Here is a 7,685-nt window from a genome sequence, read left to right as displayed (position 1 = left end):
AAGGAAACTCATCACTCTGGAGAAGTGTCTCTACAACCAGGCATGACAATCTGGAAAAGCAGCTCAGATGCATCTGAACAGATAAACAGGGCCATATTTGAAGGATTCAGAAAATCAGTAACAGAGATAAAAAGAGAAGCCTGACATGCCAGAACTACACTCACATTTCATTTGCTTCCCTAGAGACAAGATGCACAGCTTAACAACCCCACTGGGAACAATTCTCCTGATCAACCTGTCTCTTCCATGAGCACAGGAAGATGCTAGCTGTGCTACTGAGGCATGTGGTCACTTTCCTGCCTCTGCTGAGCAGGACAGAGCTAAAGAAATCCCCTCTGCTATCAGAGGAGAACAGGTACAAGTAGCTCTGCCAGTGGCATGAAGAGACAGCAAGGAGCAAATTCCTGTCTTAAATGCTGATTGCAGCACAGGGGGAAATAAACCAAACATGCTGTCCATCAAGCAAGTTACATGAAGGACAGGAATATCAAGACAAAAAGTCCACATTCAGACACCTGTTGACTGAAGTTGTTCAGAAATTGCCTTGCTCCTTACTACTCAAACTTGGTACTGTTTGAGGGTAAGAAAACCATGATTCAGCCAGGCCAAACCCCATGGATGAGAACTGCATCTTTGTGGAATGGCATCTTGCATCCAGACTGAGATTTCTCATCAAAACACCCATCTGAAAAAGACTCCACTCAGATGGAAAAAAAGCCCTGGTTGAATTTACTTGTCCCAAGTCAGGCAGCAGAAACTTGGCCCTCTCCCAGCCTCCACAACACTGCCCTTGCCACTGCACTGCATCGTCTGAGCTGCAACCAATGGGTGTCTTTTTGTCTCTCCATTTTTGTGGAAACCCCTCCAGAGAAGTTGTGTTCAGCACAATGCAGAAGTCGACATTTTTTATCCTAGAGCATTTGTAGGGAAAGGAAACAATCTGTGGCACTGGTCATGTCTTCCAGGAAGATTTTCCTGAGGAAGAGACATGTAAAGCTTGTCATGTGCTTTGTCTCATCTGACAAAAGTGCTCAGTACCGTTTGCTAGAAGACAATGTGGCCTGGGGCTTCTTTGAGCCACCGTTCCTCTCCTTCACCGGCTCCTTGACAGATGGGCCTTCAGCCTTCTGGTTTGCCATGCCCTACAAAGACATAGAGAAACCCCATCCATCTTTAGAATATAAAACAGGAAATTCCCTCTTGAAAGCACAAGTTAGAACCAGGATCACTGCTACCAAGGCCTAGGGAAACATTTCCTAACTTACAGATGGAAACAGAGCAGAGATTGAGTGATGCCAACTCTTTGTTTTCAACAGCCCAAGGCAGGTTATGGGTGCTACCAGACTGAGCAGCAGTCTAAAATCCCAAATTCCTTAGTCTTGAGCATAAATGGGAATAATGCAAAGTGGCAGGCAACGAGTGTTTGTGAAGGAAGCAGCAGAACAAACTGGACTCTTTGGGGGTTGGCCCATTGTGTTGGAAGTTGATTTGGTTCAACACTCACTCTCCCTGTGCCTGCACAAAGGCAGGCTCCCTTCTGTAATGTCGATAAAAAAAATAAAATCCCCCCCATCAAACAAACAAAGGATTTTCCACTGGATGCTGCTGAATTCACCAAGCTTCTTCCAGCTCCACAGGGCTTGACAGCAGGGCAGCATTCCCAAAAGACAGACAGTCATTGTAGTAACTAGGATTGACTTGGACATCTTTTGTAAATCTGGAAATTTTCTTGGTGCTACTACTTCCAGTGCCCTTTGCAAAGACTCTGTTATCTTCAGAAGCACAATTCTCACTTAATTGCTTTACAGGGGGCAGAGTAGGGAGAGCATGGTGGGGGTTACTCTTAAATGTAAACCCATTTTCTCCTCTTTCCCTTCCCTCTTTGTGACCAATATTGAAAATATTCAAAACCCCACTTTGTCCCTAATAATATCAGTTCCTTTGTGGCCTGCTGATGAACAGGCTGAGGATCAACAGCTCATTCCCAGGAGCAAAATGATTCAGCAGAAGAGGAATGAGCTAAAGACAGATTGGGTATGTTTGATCTCATATTAGCAGTGGCAATACTTGCACAAAGGAGACATTTCTCCTGCCAAGCACTTACTTTCTTCTTAATTCTGTTCAGAATATCTTCCAGGTCACGGGGGGAAAGAGATTGTTCCAGAAGCATTTTAAATTGTTGATGAGTGAGCAACATCTTCACCATCTCCTGTCCATAATGCCTAAGGAAGGAAGGAAGGAAGGAAATGAAAAAAAAGGGAACAAACACAGGAAGAGTGTTAACAGAAGAGGCTGATACCTTAAACTCATCAGGTGCAATCCCTGCATGAGAAGGCATTACCTACTCAGCAAAGAGGGAGATTTACCTCACTTGACACTGCACAGTGCTGTCAGCTGAACACAAGAGGCAGGAGGAGAATGTGGGGCAACAGAAAAATACCATTTCACTCTGAAACTGGGGGTGTGCTTCTGTGGCATCAAAGGATCCCAGGGAACAAGCAAAACACATCTGCTTTGTTGTCAGAGCCTCTTAGCAGTGTCTTGCTGCCATTGCACAATAATTTGCCTTTCTTTAACTGGCAGGGAAGCCAGGACAAAACACCTCATGCATCCTCTTGATTATTCTATACTATGTGTATGCACAGGGGCAGCTAGTTGCTCTGGTGTTCTTGGCAGCTACTCATGGGAATTTCATCACCAAAGGAAGGAGATTTTGGTCGTTTGGGTTGATTTTGCCACTAGGAAACCACAGTTTTCTTCAAGAAGAAATGTGGAGCTCACTGAGCCACAGATAACAGCATTCTAGAAATCTGCAGAACAAGTTTAGAAAGACTGAATATGTTGGCTAAAGACCCCTGAAATATTTCTAGGAAAGTCTGAAGTTAATGAGAAATGGATTTTTGGGATCCTTCAGTGATGAACATTAGCCAACTCTTTGGCTTTGTGTTGTGCACCTAAGGCCAAACAAGACTGTTGGACTGGCTGATCTGAGCTCTTTTGATCTCAGTAAAGAATCCTTCAAGCCACAGGAAAAAGCTGGCAATGCTCCTTTTTGCTGGCCAACCTCAGGTTTCCCAGTACAGCCATTTGCCCAGGCAGCCCAGAGCAGTGGTCACAGCACCAAGGCTGACGGAGCTCAGGAAGTGTTTGGACAATGCTCTCAAGCACATGGAGTGACTCTTGGGGTCACTGCACATGGCCAGGGGATGGACTCCATGACCCTGATGGGTCCCTTCCAACTCAGCATATTCCATGATTCTGTGACCCTTATTCACACCATGAGGTAATTTCATATTCCCTTTAGTTTCCACTCTTGTGTGGTTTCACCTTTATAGCCAGACACAAAAGGGTTTTCCTGTTTTAGGAGGTGAAATGAAGATCATTACCTTGTGTCCTTGTGATAGTTTTATAGCCAGACACAAAAGGGTTTTCCTGTTTTAGGAGGTGAAATGAAGATCATTACCTTGTGTCCTTGTGATAGTCCTGAGCAAGCTTCCCTGCCACGTGTGCCAGCCTCTCAGCCCAGGCTGTGCCTGCGAGCTTGGTGACTCCAATTGTCTGCATCAGGGACAGGAGGAGTTGGGCCGCACACTGCCGCACCGGGGCGGGGCGGCTGCTGGGGAGGAGAGAGCAAACCCTGGGCCACAGGGACCAGGAGCAGCAGCAGCACAGGCCTTGGCCAGAGCCTGCTCCCTGCCCGCGCTGGGGGAAGGAGCCTGGGCTCTCCCTGCACCTTCAGACACCTGCAGAAGGTTCTGTCCTCAGGTAAACACAAAGTTAGCATTGTACACAAGGCCTGCCTGCACGGAAGAGGGAGGAATTCAGTCTCCCTGCACTGTCTGATACTCAATTTCTTTCACAGTATTTACTCGGAGAAAGATTCAAGAAATAGATGACATATGAATAATTTAGAGATTAAGGACAATTCATGCTGACCATCAGAGGGCACCCAGTACACAGAGCTGCAGCAGGATTGAGGCTCTTTCCACCCATTTATCCCCAAATCTGCAGAACTTTGGAAAACAACAAATGCAGGGAAAACACATTGTGGGCCGTGAAGTTGCAGAATATCCAGCAATGCAGCCTGTTTCTTCTGTGGGGCTTGGCAACGGATCCATCTGAATGTTTTACCCTATTCCAAAGCTGAGGAAAGGGTGGCAGGCAGTTTAGCCAGGTTGTCCTGTTCTAGGGAGTGTCTCTTGGGAGCTATCAGGCCCAGCACCAACATTTAAGGCAGCATTTGCTTCAACTGTCCCATGGCAGTCAGCCTGTGAAGGTGCCTGTAAAGTGATTCATCATCTCAAGGCTAACATGAAACATCAGTTTGAATAGAAAGTAGAGCTCTAAGGCCAGGACAGTCATACAAGGCTTCTTTGGCAGGAGCTGCACCTGCTGTGCAGGCTGGGCCACACCCAGCAGATTGTCCCCCATGTGCTCCACGCCCCAGCAAGGACCCTCCTCATTTCTCAAGTTAATGGCATCATGAGGAGCCATAGTTTTCCCAGGGCCTCTGTGGTTAGTGCTGTGAAATACCAAACACTGCTCACAGCTGCAATTGCAATTGTCCCTCTTCCCACAAAAGCCCAAGGCTCTATCCTTGGCCTTTGCAGGCACTTTCACTTCCCCACTGATCACCACATCTAGGAAAATCTGACAGGCTGGGAGAACTCCAGGAAGCAGCAGGAAGCTGGGTCAGAGGAGCTTTACTTTGGGTATCAGGAAAAAGGGTTTTTCACCCAGAGGATGGTTGGGCACTGGAACAGGCTCCCCAGGGCAGTGGTCACAGCACCAAGCCTGACAGGGGTGAAGAAGCATTTGGACAACAATCTCAGGCACTTGGTGTGACCCTTGGGCTGTTCTGGGCAAGGCCAGGAGCTGGACTCGATGGTCCTGATGGGCCTCTTCCAACTCCCCATATTCTACAGTTCTGTGATTCTGAGAACTGATAGGCTGCAGGAGGGCAGAAATAGGTGACAAGAGGAAAGAAGTGAGGTTGGTCAGAGAATCAAGTCACTGAGTCCACAGAAGATGCAGGATACAGGACCCTTCCCTCCCACCATTCCCATTCTCTGTCTCATCCCTTCTCCCTCCCACGCACACGAAGGTGAAGAACATCACTAAAAGAAGAAGAACCTACTTGACTCCCATGTCCATGAGAGCAGTCATTGCTCGTGCAGGAGTCACATTCTCCACCATGATCCCCAGGGTCTGACTGGCTGCTTTCTGAACAAATTCTGGGGAGTTGGACACCATCTGGAGAAGGACCCGAGCAACCTCATCCACCTCAGAGTCCATGTCCTTCTTCAAGGTCACAAAGAGCTCTCCCAGAGTGACAATGGCAGAGTAGGACACCTTGGAACGGAGGTTGGTCACCTGGGGAAATCATGAGGGGAAACAGAAGAATCACCTTGGAAAGAAAACCAGTTGCCTTCAACAGAAGTCCCAGGAAATGACAACACATCCCACTGTGTCCAGAGGAACATACAAGTACAGGGAGAGCAGGAGAGCACAAGCACAGAAAGGCACTTACTCTGGCACCAATTTCTGGCCTCAGACCTGCTCACTGCAGGCCTAAAATAAAAATTTCATTAAGTGTTCTACTTGACCCTTCTAAAATGTCCACAGCTTTGATTTTAGGCCCTTTTACTAGAAAATCAAAGCAAGAGCTGCTTTCAAATCATAAAGGCACAAGTGATAAAGATAAAAGAGTCAGGTGCTCCTGTTCAAAAAAGCAAAAAAGCAACACCAGCAGTTGAAGCACTCAGCCAGGAAACAGAAAACACAGGCTCAGCTCTACAGATTCATTTGCACTGTTGAATTACAACTTGGGCAGAGATTGGGACTCTGGCAAATAACAGCATTAGTGTCTCAGTTTCTGCATTTGCACATTGCATTATAAAGGCACCACACTCAAAGATGAGTGTCAGATACCCGACCTGCCAGTAAATACAGCTGCATGTGCCCACAGATCCTGCAGATAGCTGAGAGACATTGGAAATCTCAGGTCTAAAACCAGAAATGAAGGCAGACCCTGAGCACACATGGAGATGAACAAGCTCATCCCTACTCTACTCACTGTGTATGAAGTAGGGGGGACAATTCAGAGCAATGTTCTCACCTCGCTGGTAAGTGCCAAGCAAACCTCACGAAGTCTACAAAGCAGGACCTCTGAATGGGACCCAGCCAGGTGTTGGATGCTGAAGAGTCCCTTCTCCTTCAGCTCCCTGAAAGGCAGAAGATTGATTTTTCTCTCCACCAAGGCAGCAGCCTCTGAAATGACCAGGCTGGCAGCTCAGTTGAACAATGAGAGGAGCTTTTCAAGGAGTATTTAATGAAATCGTGGAACGCGTTGCCCCAGGATGCTGTGGCTGTCAAAAGCATTCACAAACCCAAGAGGCAAAGAGAGGGGTTTCAGAGTGGCCATTTAAGAAGACAGCCTTTCTGAAATCTCTGGCCCATGAGGCCCCTCTGTCACTGCTTCCTAGAAGCTGTGAGACCGGGCCATGCTGCTGTTTCTTGTCACCTCCCTGTACCTGTCCCTGAGACACAGTGCCACCGGGCTGTTATTGGGGCATTTTCCTTCTTTGTCAGCCCCAGCAGGCATTCAGCAGGGAGAGTCTGCACTGCCACTCTGGAGCTGAGTTTCCACTCCACAATCTCAGCCTCTCTGTCACCCCCTCCACTCCACCTCACACATTCCCCAAAAAAGCAGCAGGATGTCTGCTGGGACTGCCTCAGCCTGCAGGAAGGCCAAGTGGGTCCTGGCCTCTCCTGACCCACAGCACAGCTTTCTTTCATCCCAGCATGGAAATATAAAAACTGTATTATCACATCACACAGAGGGCCAGGAGCTTTTTATTTTGGCTGCAAGTGTCTACAGGCATTGGGGAAGAGGAGAAAAAGAGTGTTTTGCAGCAAGCAACCCGGCTACTCAGGCAGGATGGTAGGAAAAGTGTCTGGAAGCTGCTTTTTAGGACTTTGGTTGTTCTGCTGAAGCCTCTGACAGAGCCGATGTGCAGATCCCAGAGCTGTGGAGCGTTCCTGGGAAATTTGTCCTTGGATATGTCTACGAATGCTCTCCCAGCCATGAACTGCCATCTGTGTCCTGTCCATATGTCACTGCCTTGACTGTTGAGTGTCTGAGGTGCCTCTTGAGGCTGCTATGGACCTCCTTCACCAAGGAATGGATTGTGATACAACATCCCTTTCTGCTTATGTTTGGGCACTGACAGAGCCTGGAGCCCTCTGGCTGAGCTTGGGCTCTCGCCAAGCAAGATTGCAAATGAGAGCAGCTCATGGTCCTCAGCTCCTCCCTCCTGCTGTGACAGACAGACATGGCCATGGGGACAGAATGGAGCTGCCCCATCTGCCAGGTCACTAAGAAGGCTGTGAATTTTTCTCTGCCCTGTCACCACCAGTTCTGCCTGGGCTGCATCCTGCAGTGGGCAAAGAGAAATCCAGCGTGCCCACTCTGCAGAAGAATGATAGAAGCTGTCAGGTTTTCTGAGTAGGATGAACAGGACTACATACAATTTGCCATCAGCTCCCCCAAACAATTGCTAGAGTCCAGCAGGGAGAGAGCCTGGCCACCTTGCTGAAAACAGCCCCCAAGACCCTGAGATGGCTGCTCCATCTTCCCCACGGGGAACACTGTCCCCAGCTGAGCAGGGGCCTGCAGGACCAGA

The sequence above is a fragment of the Agelaius tricolor genome, unplaced genomic scaffold (assembly GCF_023055355.1).
Source record: "Agelaius tricolor isolate 1412-34295 unplaced genomic scaffold, bAgeTri1.0.p SCAF_48, whole genome shotgun sequence".
In the NCBI taxonomy this organism is placed as follows: Eukaryota; Metazoa; Chordata; class Aves; order Passeriformes; family Icteridae; genus Agelaius; species Agelaius tricolor.
Note: the sequence above shows the minus strand (reverse complement) of the source record.